This window comes from Pleurodeles waltl, chromosome 5, assembly GCF_031143425.1.
Source record: "Pleurodeles waltl isolate 20211129_DDA chromosome 5, aPleWal1.hap1.20221129, whole genome shotgun sequence".
Lineage (NCBI taxonomy): Eukaryota > Metazoa > Chordata > Amphibia > Caudata > Salamandridae > Pleurodeles > Pleurodeles waltl.
In genome coordinates this window covers 346,817,623-346,835,311 of record NC_090444.1, presented here as the reverse complement: position 1 = coordinate 346,835,311, position 17,689 = coordinate 346,817,623, and positions in this window count along the sequence as shown.

Below are 17,689 nucleotides of genomic sequence, written 5' to 3'. Positions count from 1 at the left end.
AAATGTGTGATTCCCACATGCTTTGATTAAAATGCCAGCGTGTTCGGAACAAATTAGAAATGTTAAGGTTCACAATGCCCTGGTGTGTTATGTATTTCTGTTAATGGGAGGGGTGGTCAGCCTCTTTTCATACACACTTGCACTGTATTGATTTCATGGCCAGTCGAAGGCTATGGCCGAAATGCATCGCCGTGCTCTATTGGATGGCACCACTTGCACATTTTGATTAGAAAAGAAATACAAGGAGAAACTTCACCTGACTGTGACACCTTTTGCCTTACAGTCGTTCTGGGCCCCTGTAGCTGAATCCGGGCCAGGCCGGAGCGAACCAAGAAGAAAACTGTTATCTATCTATCTATCTATCTATCTATCTATCTATCTATCTATCTATCTATCTATCTATCTATCTATCTATCTATCTGTCTGTCCACTGAAAAAAAATGTTACAGGAATTTTATAGTTAGGCTCACATTTTAACTGTACAAAACTATAGAAATTCACCTGTTAAAGTCATGGTTATCTCAAGTAACAATAACTCGTGCCCTAAGGTAACAATAAATTGCATCCTCACCATGCAGTTTTTTCATCCAAGATTTTACTGCAAATATTACTTTGAAATTATCAATGATATTATCAAAGATGTCATAAGTGCCATAATTTGTGGGGTAATTAGCAGTGCATCCTGAGGGCGCAAATGATAGTTACCTTAGGGCACAAGTTATAGTTACTTAAGACTCTGCATAGTATTAATATAAGTGCTTATTAGTACTGGACAGAGCCTTTAGATGAACAGATGTTTTATCCACTGACTGGTGTAGAAAATGGGTGTGGAGGAGGAGAGGAAGATATTTTTATAGGTGAAATGGGAGCATTTGGGGCATTGGGGTGTTTCAATGAATCAACCAACCAAGTGGATCTCTTCTGTATGGGGAGCTAGTAGAGTTTTCTAAGGTGGAGGTGATGCGGGTCCATCTGTGCATGTTTAGGATGAGTCTAGTAATGGAGTTATGTATGGTCTGGAGACTCTGCAGAAGGTGTGTGGTGATCCTAGCATAGATTTTGTTGCTGTAGTCCAATCAACTGGTGATCAGCAGTACATTCACAGGGTGCCAAAACATGCAAAGTGTACAGAAGCAGACATAGACATGGGTTGATCTGGGAATTCAATGTCAGTTTGCTGTCAAGGATTATGCTGAGGTTTCTGGCGTGGTCAGTTTGGGTGATGGTTCTGAGGGCCACCAAGAGTTGTTCCAAGGGGTGGTTTTCATGCTGAAGATCAGCATTTCAATTTTGTTCATACTGAGTTTCAGGCAGTTGTCCTTCATCCAGTTGGTGGCACATGTCATGCACCTGTGGAAGTTGGTTCTTGTGTTGGTGGGATCTTCTGTAAAAACTGTAAACTTCGTACTTGTATAGCGCTCTTTTATCCTGAGGGCATCTTGGCGCTTTTACACATACTGCTGTGGAACCCTTCCTGGCTTTCCCTGTGAAGTGCCCACTCCTGGGCACCCCCAAGGTGGAGCCAGGTATCCTTAGCGCTGTTGAGGCCATTGTGGAGATTAAGCAAGCTATTGCCCAGAGTTACAGAGTGGGACCCCATGATTAGACTGGCACCGACGCAAGAGTTATCAGGTATGAGGAAATTTAGCCCTAGACCCACCAAGGCGGAATTGAACCCTGGTCCCAGGCCACACCTCTGCATCAGGGTCTGCCCCTCTAACCATTGAGCCACACTTCTCCATCTTCTAAGAGTGAGAGAATGAACTGGGTGTTGTCTGTGTATGATATGATGTTTAGTCTGTAGATTATAATGACGTTGGCCAAGGGGGTTAAGTAGGTGGGGCTGAGGGAGGTTGATTGAGGGACACAGCAGATGATGTCCTTGGGTAAGCAGGTGAAAGGAGGTAGGTGAACTTTCTGCTTTCTTCCAGTGAGGAAGAAGGTGAGCCACTTGAGGGTGTGTTTTTTTACCAATATGATGCAGTGCTTTTATCATGGTGTGGTGAGATATGGTGTCAAAGGCTGCTGAAAGGTCGAGGAAGATCAGGACCTCTGTTTCGCCGTGAGTTAGAAATGGGGTCTCTTGTTGGCAGTCGGTTTACACCCTCTCCAAGCAAGATCCCTCACTCTAGTCATGGTAAGGGAGATACACACCTAGGATAACCCCTGCCCAGCCCCTTGGTAGTTTGGCACAAGCAGTCAGGTTTATCTAAAAGGCAATGTATTGTAAATTATTGCAATGTATTGTAAAGTATTGTACAAACACATACAGCATCACAGTGAAAACACCACAAAAGTACTCCACAATAGCCAATATTTATCTAAATTAAACATGACCAACACAGCAAAAATCAAACACATACACAAAGAATAATGAAGTTTAAAAGATTAAATCATCATAAAAACACTGAAATAACTCCAACTAGGGCTATTTTGACGTCATTGAGTGAGTTATTCCCAACAATCTGTTGTGAGTCACGAGGAGGGCAGTGCCAGTCATGGAGTTGCATGGACTCCCAGGGACAGTACCGTTGGTAAACGAGGAAACAAGCCGGTGCATGGAGTCGGGGAGGTGCAGCATCGCTGGATCAAGTGCGATGTTGGTTCTTTACTGCAGAGTAGGGGAGGTGATGTGGAGTGTGTGCGAGGTGTAGGTTCCTGGCAATATGGCAGGGTCGATGAATCTGGCTGGTCAAGAAGCGTTGGGTGACCTCACAGGGTCACGGTCACACCACCAGGCAGCATGAGCTGTAATGGAGTTGGTCACAGACGTCGGTGTCAAGGCACTTCAGGACTCACAGAGTCATAGAACTTCAGCGAGGCTGTGGTGGCATTGGGCCTGCGGTGTCGTTTGGGGTCATCACACTCCAGCAGAGATCACAGCTTCGAGTTGCAGGCAGTGGCGCAGGGTCGTGCAGAGTTCCGGTTCTTGAGCTGTCTGCAGTCGGGGTGCCTGGTTAATTTTTTCTCCTCCCCAAAACTCACTTCTAAGGTCTCAGGAACTGGATTGGCACCACTTGGCAAATCAGGGTCCTCAGCAGGAGTATCTATGTGCTGGTAGGTGAAGTCTTTGATGACCCTCAGACTTCTTAACAAGAAGGCAAGCTCAGTCCTAGCCCTTGGAGAAACTTCACAAGCAGGATTTTCAGAAAGCAAAGTCCAGTCCTTTTCCTCTTAAGGCAGAAGCAGCAGCAGCAGGCCAACACAGCAAAGCAACATGCGGAGCAGCTGGTCCTCATCATGCATCAGCTCTCCCCCATGGCAGAGGTTCATCTTGATCCACACGTAATCTGAAGTCTGTGGTTTTGGGTCCACTACTTTTACTCATTACTGCCTGTGAAGTAGGCAAACTTCAAAGAGAAGTCTCTGTTGTTCACAAGATCCTGCCTTGCCCAGGCCTGGTCCCAGGCACACTCCAGGGGGTTAGAGACTGCATTGTGTGAGGACAGGCACAGCCCTTTCATGTGTATGTGTCAGCTCCTCTCTCCCCACTCTAGACCAGGAGACTCATCAGGATATGTAGGACGCACCTCAGCTCCCTTTGTGTCACTGTCTAGAGGGAATTCACAAACAGCCCAACTGTCAATCTGACTCAGATGGGGATTCCACAGACAGACAGAGGCACAGAATGGTTAAGCAAGAAAATGTCCACTCTCTAAAAGTGTCATTTCAAATAGACAATCTAAAAAACAAGTCTACCACAAGATGTATTTTTTCAATCGTGAGTTCAGAGACACCATACTCCCTACCTCGATCTGCTCCCAATTGGAAACTACACTTAAAAGACATTTAAAGTCAGCACCTGTGTTAACCTTGCAATAGTGAAAAATGAATTTGGCAGTATTTCACTATCAGGACATGTGCACCCAGCCCACGGGGTAACCTTGAGCCTACCTGAGCGGTGACGTACATGTAGTAAAAAGGAAGGTTTGGGCCTGGCAAGTGGGTACACTTGCCAGGTTGAATTGGCAGTGCAAACCTGCACACACAGATACTGCAGTGGCAGGTCATAGACATGTTTACAGGGCTACTCATGTGGGTGGCACAATCAGTGCTGCGGGTCCACAGTAGCATTTGATTTACAGGCCCTGGGCACACCTAGTGCACTTTACTAGAGACTTATCAGAAAATCAAATTTGCCAATCAGGGAAATCCAATAACCGTTATCTTTTAGATAGGGAGTACTTGCTTTTTAGCACTGGTTCGCAGTGGTAATGTGCCCAGAGTATCAAAACCAGCAAAAATGAATTAAAGCACAGGATCCAAAAACAGGGGGTCAGAAGCAAAAAGTACAGGGAAACCATGCCAAGAGCTGCCAGGTCTAACACCCTGATTAAGGAGAGCTCTGAGGTCATAGTTGGCTGCCATCAAGGCAGTCTCGGCACTGTGGTTTGTGCGGAATCCAGATTGGGAGGTATCATCTAGAAGGATCTGCTTCAGATATTTAAGGAGTTGTTGATTGGTATCTTTTTTCCAAGACTTTGGTGTGGAAAGGGAGAAGGAAGATGGGGTAATAGTTTTTAAGTTTACTCGGGTCGGCAGACGATTTCTTAAGGAGTGGTTTACCTTCTGCATGTTTTCAGTCCTTGGGAAAGGTGACTGCGGCAAGTAAAGAGTTGAAGAGGGTGATGAGCTCCCTGCTGATCCTGTGGCTTGGGAGGTTGAAAATGTATAATGAAGTTTAGGTGTTCTATGATATAGATAGCGTCTTCTGTCTTATGGTCCAGTGGATGTTTTCCTTCTGGATGATGGCGATCCCTCCTACGGGTATGCTGGTGCGGTCTCAGTGTATGATCTTGCATCCTGCTGGTGTTGCTGTGGTAATGTTGGGAACTGACGTGGATGTGAGCCAAGTCAATGTGAGGAAGATGACAGCGGGGATGAGAGTGGTAATGAGTCCCAGATCTCGGTGGCCTGTGGACAAAGTGGGCATGTGTTGAGGAGGAGTTAGGCAAGTTGTTGAGAAGTAGGTGCGTTGTGTTGTTTGGTTCACATGTTGGTGGGAGATCTGATGGTGCAGGAGAAGGAGCAGGGGATGCAGGAGAAAGGTCCTACCATGCAATGAGGAGTGGGTTAAGGGGAGTTGCAACAGCTGCGGTTGTTGTGGTGTGAATGATTCAGTGCTTGGAGCTCAGCAGCAGTATAGGTGGGGGTTGTAGGGGAACCAGTGTTTCTGTCACTGGGCCTAGTCCAAGCATGACAGGCACTGCTGCCTCCTGTAAGTAGGTCCTGGTAAGAGGGGGGTGCTGGGTGATGGTGGGTGGGGCTAGCAGGAGACAGGAAATGGGCACCAGCAAAACAAGTGGGAGAAAAAGGAGGGAAAACAAGGGAGAAAAATGATAGAAAAATGAGGCACACGCAGGCGCTAAAGGGAAAGTCACTAAGACATAGGAAAAAGCCACAAAAGCCAAAGAGCAGAAGATGAAAAAAATTAATGTGGTTGATTGGGGGCTGACAGTGACAGAGAGAGCTGTTCAATGGGATCACACGGAAGCCCCCATTAAGTAGGTCCTGAGAGGAACGTTGGGTGGCAGGGCTAGTAGGAGGTGAGAAATGGGCTGCTGCAAAACAAGTGGGAGAAAAAGGAGGAAGAAAAAGGAGGGAAAAATGAAGGCAGTGGCATGCACAAAAGGGAAAGGCACTAAGGAAAGGAAAATATCACAAAAGGCAAAGACCAAAAAAGGGAAAAGAGGCACATAGGAAAAAGCCACAAAAGCCAAAGAGCAGAAGATGAAAAAAATGAATGTGGTTGATTGGGGGTTGACAGTGACAGAGAGAGCTGTTCAATGGGATCACACTGAAGCCCCCATTAAGTAGGTCCTGAGAGGAACGTTGGGTGGCAGGGCTAGTAGGAGGTGAGAAATGGGCTGCTGCAAAACAAGTGGGAGAAAAAGGAGGGAAAAAGGAAGGCAGTGGCATGCACAAAAGGGAAAGGCACTAAGGAAAGGAAAATATCACAAAAGGCAAAGACCAAAAAAGGGAAAAAATGAAGCACATAGAGGGCAAGAATCTGGTTGATCGGGGGTCAACAGCAAGAGAGAGAATTGGGCCTGGGACCTGCTCAATGGGATCACGCTGCAATCTCCATTAGGTAGGTCCTGGAGGGAGGAAGGGGTGCTTGGTACCAGTGGGCAGGGCTAGTGAGAGGCACAAAATGGACAGAAGAAAAACAATAAGGAGAAAATGGAGGTAGAAAAACAAGGGGAAAACAAGGCGTAGGCAGGCAAAAAAGGGAAAGGCAGTGAGAGAATAGAAAAAGTCACAAAAGGCAAAGCCCAGAAGGAGGAAGAATTGAAGCACAAGGAGGGCAAGAATCTTGCTGTTGGGACCACCAGCGAGAGAGACAGCTGGTCCTGGGACTGTTTTTTCTGTGGCTGAATACATTTCCCAAACTGATGAAATTAAAACATTTTCGGCTTTCATTTCTAGCTTCAGGTTCTCCTACTACTTCTGAGTTCTTTGAAGTAATGTCTTGTTTTACTCTCCAGGTGAGCAGAGGGAGTACGTTTCAACTTAAAGATGGATTAAGTGGTGATTATTCATTTGGAATTCTCTGAGCCTAATGTGAGTAGTTACTTTGCTCTGGCTTTATTCCTTGACTTAGAAATGTCATGCATTGAAAGCCAATAATTCTGCTATGTGGGCATGCTATTGGTTAAGGTGCAGTGATGGTCAGAGCAAAAGGGTATAGCAACAGCACTGTACACAGACCGATATGGTGCACAGAACTGTGGCCCATGCCTTTAGGCAATCTTTTCTTTTCTTTTGTGACATAGTTGTGAATTTGAGGGTGTATCCAACCTAGTTGTTAAGTCTTTCTTTTATTAAAGACTTCCCCTTAGAACACGGCCACCTCCCTGGTTATCTTGGTGAACTTTTCACCCTGAGCTAATTTGTCATTTCTTTATAGGATTATATATTGCCAGCATGATGGTTCTTCAAAGGTTCTTTTGCCCCTCTCACAGGTCCCAATGATGTCAGACTGAGCCAGACTCATCCAGACCACACATACTGTTGATTTGTGATTGTTTTCTAAGTGCTCTCAACTCTTGAGTGTTCCAGATAATTTATTGGGGCACGGCAAAAAAGTCCTTTTGTCTATGTTATTCAACTTGTGGGCACAGGCCTTCTGCTCTCTTTGGACTACAAAAACGTCTTCCATGGATATGTGTCTTGTCTCCCAGTTTGGAACTAAACTATATCTTTTCTAGAGATAAGTGAGGCATCATACAAACTTTTACTGGTTTCCTTGTCAGCTAAGGAGAGAAAGGCTGCTGGCTGGCAATATGCTTCTATTTTAGCATTGAGGGGTCAGTATATTGACAGTGACAACTATTCTCCAGCATTGACCAATAAGGTGATTGCCAATTGAAGTGCTCCTCTTTATTGAATATGTCATTGAAACTTGTCTTTCAAAAAGATCAGCATGAAACCACATTATTTTCTCAGCACTGAATTTTGTGATAAGAGTAGTGATTTTTCAAAGTAAATTTGTTCGGTTCCACAGCTTTGTACAGCCAAACATTTCAGCACCCTTTAGAATCATTGTGACCATTTTGGCCTAAAATGCCTGACTAATGTAGATTGCCATCTGTCATGTTGGTGTATGGCAAAGCGAAGAAGTACTTTCGCAATCACTTCTGACTGAAAGTGTGACGGCTTACCTGAGGCAAAGTAAGTTAACAATCTTGAAGTGTCAGCAAATGGTGGTGCCAAATTATTAATGAAATAAATGGTCATTTTAATTTTTTTGTTTATTTAGAGTTTGCCAGCTGGCACACTTCAATTGGCTTTGCACCATTCTTTTGTCTGGATGATAGTTATTTCACTATTGGAATACTAAATATTGGGATGTAATTTGTAATTAGCTGAAGGTCTGGACCATTGACAATAAGTATCCTTAAAATTTGAATCTTACTACCTACCTTCAGGGGTTCAAAGCCATAGGCCCTCATTGCGAGTTCGGCGCCACGGTCAAACCACAGACACCACCAGGCTGCAGCCAGCCTGCAGCCTGGCGGTCCTAGCGGTTGTAATCCGCCAGGGCAGCGCTGCAAACAGCACTGCCCTGGGGAGTACTAGTCCCCATCCGCCAGCCTTTCCATTGTGGTAAACACCGCCATGGAAAGGCTGGCAGAATAGGGGTGTTGGGGGGGCCTGGGAGCCCCTGCATGCCCATGCACTTGGCATGGGCAGTGCAGGGGCCCCCATGCACAGATCCATTGTGCATTTCACTGCCAGAATTATGGGCAGTGAAATGCGCGACAGGTGCTGTTGTCAATTATGAGCCGGTGTCAATGTTGTGGTGAGTGTTGCATCCTCTGGCCAAGCGGAACACTCCTAATATGGCAGACAAAAGACCTCCAGAACTTGCAGTCTTTTGCCTGCAGCGGCTTTGGTGGTCCTAGAAAAGGACCACCAAAATCTTGTGAGGCTCATAATCTTTGAGATGGATTTGAGTCATCCTCCAATGAAATAGGAGGATCTCAAACCCCCAATCATAAATGGCTGTAAAGCTGCTGTGTGAATATAGAAAAAAGAGTTGCATGTCGCAACATCAACAAAAACATAAAACAGAAAAATATAGACTCAATGAACACCTTAAGTAAAATACAATAATATCAAAAATACAAATAGCATCATTAAAATATTGTAGAACAATATTAGCAACTAAACAAAATAGTAATTTAAATCATCTTTTTCCATACAATGCAATGGAACAATGCAATAAATTCAGTACCATAAGTATTGTCAACACATTTACTTGAAATTTTGTTCACTAAAAAATAACAAAAATAAATACATAATCCACCCAGAGTTTTTTTTATAGGAATCTTACAACACCAAACTTTTAAACATATATAAACCATATTCTCTTCTGATGAATTAAATTCTCTTTAAAAAAAGGTGCCTACTTAAGAGATCTAACAGTAAGAGCACTTCTGCTCAAACCAGCAGAATCAAATCTACCCTCGCAGAGGGGATACCAGTTATGATAGGACATTTAAAAGGTGGTAGCTGTATTGCCTGCAACTATTGTTTGGCAACAAAGGGGCATATTTATAAGAGGCTTGTGCCACCAGGGCGTTACTTTTTTGACGCTCCAGTGACGCAAGCCTCTCAACCATATCTATGAGGCCGCAAAGCCACTTTGCATAGCTTTGAATGGCCTCATACATATGGATTAAGACAAAGGAGCACAAGTCCCTGCGTCTATTTACCGCGCGCCAGGGAGGCATTCCATGGGTGTTACAGTGGGTTTTCCCATGCAACACTCATGGATTTTGACACTGACCCATATTTTATTGATCACATAAACCTGGGGTAGTGCCAAAACCATACATCTTTCTAGATCAGGCATAACGAGAACACTTTCATTTCTCCTCATTTTTTCCTCTTTCCATGTGTGCTGCATGCTGCACCCCTTCCTGAACAAAAACAATCCTGCATGCAAAGCAGACGCTCTTGCACCGTGGTGCAAGTGTGCCTGCATTGGTGCTAAGCATTCAATTGTGCGCCTGCGTGGGGGAAAAGGACAGGAGTGCCCTTTCACATTGGCATAGGGCAGCATGGCAAGAAGACATGGGGCGATGCGCTACGTCAGTTCCCCCAAAAAAAGCCCCTAAATGTTTCACTCACAAAACTTTCAAAGCTGACATTAAAGACTTCACTTACTGCAAAGGTACATTTTGCTATATAAAGTTCCTGCAACTTCATCTAGGTTGGTCTGACCTCTTAAAACATCAAGAAACTACATCAAATAAAAGGTAATGGGAGCACCACTGATGGAACATTAGCAAGAACTACAACATACGATGGATGAGCTCCAGTTTCAAGTGATTGACCATGTGCATCACAACCTGAAAGGAAGAGATGTAGCCAACATATTATTGAGAAAAGAGTAGATCCTGATTGACTACAAAATCCATTACGAAAACAAGGTGCACTATTTTTAGGATATTGAATTTGACCTGAAGTCTTTTTGCTATGAATCATTTTTACCCAATACGTGCCTTGCTCAGCCGATAGCTAGCATTTGTTTGCACGGGGACCTTGATACATGAATATAGTAGGGTACCTCCAATCTATCCTCCTGATTTATTCTGTTTGCTTAGACATTTGCAGCTAACTCAATTATCCTTATAGTTCCATTGAATTAAAAGTATGCATGCAGAAGCAGACTAACTGTTAGGCATTAGTTTATAACTGTTTTATAAGACTATTTTAGCCTTTGCAAAAGTGATTCAAAATGTCTAAGTGGATTAGATGCTAACTACGCCCTGAGGGTACAGGAAAGGCAATCAATAAAGATTTTCGTTTTGGAGATGTTAAAAGAGGGCAAATACGTATGCAGCCGTAGATTCATTGGAAAAACAATGTATATTCGACAGAGTTGGTCAAAATTGCTCCAATTACATGCGAGGTAGAGCAGGACAGCACCATATCAACTTATATGATGCTGTTTATTGCGGGAAACATCCCCAATCATGACTCCCGAACAACGAAGTCATGGACAACGAAAGCGGAACAATGCACAGAAGACGGGGGACAGCTTAGTCGGAGGACGTGATCAGGTAAGTGGGGCTGGCACTGTTTTAGGGACTGGGTGGAGGGGCCGGGCATCTTTAGTTTTTAGGGGAAGGGGTCTGGGTGGTTTAGTTTTAGGGGCGCGGTTGGGTATTTTTAGTTTTTGGGGGCGGGGGCAGAGTTGTTTAGATTTAGGGGCGGGGGTACGGGGTCAGGCATTTTTAGTTTTAGGGGCAGGGTAGGTGGTCGGGTATTTTTAGTTTTTGGGAGTGGAGGTCGGGCTGGATTAGGTTTAGGGGCAGGGGTGTCGTGCATTTTTAGTTTTACGGGCAGGGTGGGGGGGTGTTTTTTTTTAGTTTTAGAGGTGTGGGATGGGGTAGTTTAGGGTTATGAGCAGGGGGTTGGTGTATTTTGAGTTTTAGGTACGGGGTGGAGTAGTTTAGATTTTAGGGGGGTGAGGGGATCGGGGTAGTTTTAGGGACGGGGTGGGGGGTCAAGGCAGTTTAGGTTTTAGGGGTGGGCTTCACAGTAGTTTTTGGGGCAGGGATGGGGGGTCGGGTATTTTTAGTTTTAGGGGTGGGGTGGGGGTTGGGGTAGTTTAGGTTTAAAGGTGGGGGGTCGGGGTATTTTTAGTTTTCAGGGGCGGGGTAGGGAGTCAGGCAGTTTAGGTTTTAGGGGGGTGAGGTTGCGGTAGATTTAGAGGGGTTCGGGGTATTTTTAGTTTTAGGAGCGGGAGTGGGGGTTGGGTTAGTTTAGGATTAGGGGCAGGGGTCGGGGTATTTTTAGTTTTTAGGGTCGGGGTGGGGGTCTGAGTAGTTTAGGTTTTGGGGGAGCGGGGGTCGTGGTAGTTTTAGGGGTGGGGTGGGGGGTCGGGGCAGTTTAGGTTTTGGGGGAGCGGGGTTTGCAGTAGTTTTAGGGGTGGGGAGGTTGGGTATTTTTAGTTTTTGGGGTTTGGGGTGTCAGCGTAGTTTAGGTTTAGGGATGGGGTGGGGGGTCGGAGCAGTTTAGGTTTTAGGGGAGCGGGGGTCACAGTAGTTTTAGGGGTGGGGTGGAGGGTCAGGGTATTTTTAGTTTTGGAGGTTGGGGGGTCGGCATAGTTTAGGTTTAGGGGCGGGGTGGGGGGTCGGAGTATTTTTAGTTTTTAGGGGCAGGGGTGGGGGATCAGGGTAGTTTAGGTTTTAGGGGGGGTGGGTGTTGTGGTAGTTTTTTAGGGGCGGGGGAGCTAGTTTAGGTTTTAGGAAGGTGGGAGGTTGTGGTAGTTTTAGGGGCAGGGGTGGGGTGTCGGGCAGGGGTGGGGGTGTTGGGGTAGTTTAAGTTTTAGGGGTGGGGTTTTGAGAAGTGATAGAATTGTTTTTAGGTGTGGGGGTGGGGGGTTGGGGTACGATTGTGTTAGGAGTGTGGGGGTTGGGGGGGGGACCATGCATGCAATTCACACATGCCTTTACCAGGAATGCCTTTACAACAAAAATTCGTTGTTAAGGCATTTGTGGTAAAGGCATTCGTGGTAACAATGAGGTCGTTGTTCTGACTGCGTTGTTTAGGCATGCTTGGTTCCAGCATGCATTGTTCTGACTCTTATTCGTTTATCTCCCTCTGTGAGGGTTCTCCTGTAGGCTGGCTTGTGCCAATGCAAGATGGTGTGTGCATGATGTCACGCCTATGTCTGAATCATTCCAGGATACATTACTATGCTTTGACAAGTTTAACATGTGTCTTTGTACATTTTTCATTTGACTTTTAAACATATAGCCCATGTTACAAATGAGCCTCACATGTGAAATGGGGGACATTACTTAGGTCTCCATGCTAATACAAGCATGTATAGTTTAAGCATTTGATAATTGTTAGAAATGCCATCTTTGGTTGTCAGTCAGGTTACTCCCTGTCCAAGCATGGGCCTTCACTCTAGTAAGGGCAAAGGAGAAACACGCCCAGGTAACCCCCACTCGCCCCCTTGGTAGCTTGGCATGAGCAGAAAGTCTTAAACCAGAGACAAAGTGTAAAGTATTTGTACCAACACATACAGTGATACAGTGAAAATACTACAAAATGACTCATCACCAAATTAGAGTAATAGCCAATATTTTTCTGAGCAAAATGACAAAGATCCAACATACACAAGCAAAGTTATGAATTGTTAAACATTATACTTCAATATAGCGCTTAGAAACACAAATGCTTTGAATTGATGATATCACGGTGTCGTGACGGATCGTTCGCAACAATCTGACGCTAATAGCACCGGTCACTGAGTCACATGGACCTCCCAGGTACAGTACCTTGTGAAAATGAGGAAACTGGGGCATGGAGTCAGGGATTGCGGCGTTGCTGGATCCAGTGCAGCTTCAGTTCCATTGCTGTGGAGGGAAGGAGCGAAGGCATCACAAAGAGGTGTTGGGTCCTTGCCATGGAGTGGTGGAGGTGAAGCATTGTTGGTGCGAAGCTTAGGATCCACGCACTTCCGGTGGGGTCAATATCCGGTGGTCACGGCCTGGTGCGGCAAAGTCAGGTGTCAATGACGTCGGTGACACAGCACTTCAGGACTCACGGAGTCGTGGACTTCGGCGAGGCTGCTGCGGCATCTGGCCTGCGGGGTTGTTGTACTCCAGCGAGGACCACAGTTTCAGTTGCAGGTGGCATTGCGGAATCCGGCAGGGGCATCAGTCTGGTGTCGTCCGAAGTCAGTGCACTTAGTTCTTCTTGATTTTCCACCAGCTTCTCCATTCAAAGGTTTAGGGACTGGATAGGGCACCACTTGGCAAGGCAGGAGTTTCCACAGAGAGTCCAGGTGCTGGCAAAGGATGTCTTTGATGCCCTGGGACTTCAGAACAGTGGGCAAGCTCAGTCCAAGCCCTTGGGGATGCCTCTAAAGCAGGAATATACCACCAAATCCAGTCCTTGTCCCCTTTCTCAGGCAGAAGCAGCAACTGCAGGATAGCCCAACAAAGCACAGTCACAGGCAGAGGCAGCACTTCTCCTTCAGCTCTTCTCCTGAGAGAGGTTCCTCTTGAATCCTTGAAGAGATCTAAAGTCTGGGGTTTTGGGTCCAATACTCATACCCTTTTCTGCCTTTGAAGTTGCCTAACTTCAGAGAAAAGTCTCTTTGTTTACAGGATCCTGCCTTGCCCCGGCCAGGCCCCCAGACACACACCAGGGGGTTGGAGAATGCATTGTGTTAGGGCAGGCACAGCCCTTTTAGTTGTAAGTGGCCACCCCTCCCTCCAGCCCAGCCCAGATGGCCCATCAGAAAATGCAGGTTACACCCCAGCACCCTTTGTGTTACCTCCTAGTGGAGATGCACAAACAGCCCAACTGTTAGTCTGACCCAGATAAGGAATCCACAAACAGGCAGAATGGTTTAAGCAAGAGAATGCCCAATTTCTAAAAGTGGCATTTTCAAAATAACAATCTAAAACCTGCTTTCACTAAAAGATGTATTTTTAAATTTTGAGTTAAGAGACCCCAATCTCCATGAAACTATCTGCTCTCAAAGGGAAACTGCACTTTAAGGTTATTTAAAGGCAGCCCCCGTGTTACCCTATGAGAGAGATAGGCCATACAACAGTGTAAAACAAATTTGGCAGTATTTCACTGTTAGAACATGTAAAAACACACAAGTACATGTCCTACCTTTAACATACACTGCACTTTGCCCATGGGGCAACCTAGGGCCTACCTTAGGGGTGTCTTACATGTACAAAAAGGGAAGGTTTGGGCTTGGCAAGGGGGTACATGTTCCAAGTCAAATTGGCAGTTTAAAACTCCACACACAGACAGGCAGGTCTGATCCATGTTTACAGGACTACTCATGTGGGTGGCACAATCGGAGCTGCAGGCCCACTATTAGCATTTGGTTTACAGGCCCAAGCCATCCCTAGTTCCCTTTACTAGAGACTTACTAGTAAATCAAATATGGCAAGTATGGAAAAGCCAATTACACAAATGGAGCACTGGCACTTTAGAACTGGTCAGCAGCGGAAAAGTGCCCAGACTAGCAAAAACAGCAAAAACAGAGTCCAGCACACAGCAACAACCTGGGAAGCAGAGGCAAAAAGTTAGGGGACACCACACCAAGGATGCCAGGTCTAACAAAAACTTTCATATAAGATGTTCAAACAAGTATGAAAAAAGAAGATCTATTACAACTATCCCAAGTATAGTAAGTATAAAATAGGTCTGTATTTTTTACATCAGTCCTGTTGACTTAAACATTATAGTAATCTGAAGCAGACCATTAAGGCATATGGGGCCAGATGTAGGAAAATCCAATTTTGCGACTTGCAGATTGCGAGTCTGACCGACTCGCAATTTGCAAGGCGCAAAATTGGATGCAGAATGGTGTCTCAGACACATTCGGCGACTCGCTATGGGGTCGCAAAGACCCACCTCATCAATATTCATGAGGTGGGTCACATTTTGCGACCCCATAGCGAGTCCCTGCACTCACAGGGATGGTGGCCTGCTGTATTCTATCTCCAATCCAAAATACTCTATGAAAAGTGTATATTTTGCACGAGATCTTATTTAATATTCTAACTCCAGTGCATTGAACATTAGGTAATATGTGTGTTTGGTGGGGACAGATTTAATATTCAATCTTCAGTCCTACAAATCTGAAGGAAAACATGTATATATCTATTCTAACTTCAATTCTGCAAATTTTGTGGTGGGAGGGGTCAATTTTGATATTCCAACAAACACTGGTGAAAGTGTGTATAATGGGAGACACTGATTTACTGTTCTAACCATCAAACATTGGAGAAAATATACATATTTGAGATGACAGACTAAAACTTTAACTACCACCCAACTAGCATTGGGGGAAGATCATATATTGAGGGTGGTCTTATTTAGTAGTCTAATTACAATACCACAAACATTTGGGAAAGTTCATATATAGAAAGTTCATGCATATGAGGCGGAGCCAGTTTGTCTATTCTAACTTTAATTCCACAAGCATTGTGGAAAGTCCATATATGGGGCTGGTCAGAGTTACTATTCGAACTCCAATCCAACAAACATTTGTGAAAGTGCATTTATTGGTGGGGGATAGTCAGATTTACTCTTCTAAATTTAATTCAACACTTGATGAGAAAATGCATGCATGATAATGCCACATTTAAAAATCCATTACACAAACAGTGAGTCAAGTCAATGTTTGAAAGGGAATAGGTTTACTGTTCTAAGAAACGTTACAAATAAATCTTATTATTTATATTAAAATAAAAAATTAGAACAGATATTTTTCAAATATAGCATTCATTCTTTGGTTAAAAGTATATAATTTGGCTAAATTTTATTATTTTATATATTGTTGGACAAACTTAAAAAGTACCCCCCACACACGCACACACACACAAACACACAAAGACAAAGTGTATTTAATAAATGATGCATGCACATTATAAACTAACTTAATTACTACCCACCAAATTTGGCTATTAATGATTTCAACACATTTCAATGTAATGATTCAAAAACACATTAATAGAACTTTAAATCCTCAATATTTATGCAAATTAATCATCCAACTACTAAAACAGTACTGACTTTCCCAATTTAACCCAACAATCATTTTTATTAAGAAATGTAGTATAAAAAGATCAAAATGAACCCATTTCATATTAAATTGCAAAAAATTTTAAATTAGGATTATGCTTTTAAATTACATAATTTAGTGTATGTGATTAATAAAACATGGAATCCTTAACTTTAAAGTACTTAAAAGAAAGGTATACTATCCAGCAAATCTGAAAAAAAACACACACAACCCATTACTTAAATTAAATACTCAATTACAAATATAACAAATTAAATAGGCAAAAAGTGCATAAACATTTAATTAATATACATATCGAAAACATTGTACATTCTAATTAAAAAATTATTAGCATTGTAAATAGTTAAACATAACTCACTACCCATCAAAAACCTCAAAACAATACACCTCCCAAAAAATAAATTATCACTAAAAACTGAAAAAATAATTTATATCTGGAATTATAGAAAACAAATACAGATTACCGGATTAATGACAACTTTAAATATCACGAGAAAATGAATATTCTTACCTTTGATATTATTCAACACAATATGTTTGCAGTCACAATATTTTTACCTCAGCATTATGGTCAAATGCAGGACTATAACACAGGCTCTGCACCCCTGAGATAATAGGAGCCTCAACAATTAAGCACACCCAAACCCTTCAGAGGGCCTCTACTCAGTCCAATGCCATTGGTTATCTGTGAATTATGGGAAATTTAGGGGCACCTCCTCATGTTTGTCATGGGGAAAGCATCATTTCGCGTTAAGCCACTGGTCAAATTGTGTGGTGAAGTTGATAATCAGGGACAATAGTGAAAAGTGTGCATTGATGACCCACATTAAAAACTGTCCCAAAATTCCTCTATCCCTTTTGTGACTTTCTGTGGTGAGCTGGCATGAACAAATTGGTAAACTTTAAATGGAAATCATTTGGCACAAAAGCTCAGATTGCTATAGATTAGACCATTTTTGTGGTTCACATCTGAAGAGTCTTACCCAGACAAACAACTGGTCAAATAATCAGGCAGTAAGTGGGGCTAGTTGATTCATGCGTAAAACCATGTCTGATCATTTCTCTCTTTGGATTACACAACAGTAATTGAAATTTCCCTAAAATGCCCTGCAATTACCGTGCATGTGTATACTAAAACGATCACTTGAAAAAAAACAAAAATGTATAAACATAAAAATAATTATTTGTTGCAAACGTGGCTTATGTGCGGAGAACATTTTTCTGCACTTATGATTCAATGGTAGAGAAACACCCTAGCAAAGTGATTTCCAAATCGTTTAGTTCCTAAACTGCTCTCATTTAGAAGACTGACAACAGATGAAAACTTGTGAACTCCCACAAACCTGTGAATTTGTTGGAATCCACATATTTCTCCTGACCGTTTACCATCTACAAATGGTTTGAGATTTATCACAGCAACCTAGGTTTGTGGGTCTGTAAAAGAAAAAGAAATGCATTTACCATTGCGGCTGCCTTTCCTCTAAGTGGAGATCTGACACTGAGGCCCATATTTATACTTTTTGACGCGCAACTGCGCCAACGCAGTTGTGCGTCAAAATTTTTACCGCCGGCTAACGCCATTCCAACGCACCATGCGGGCGC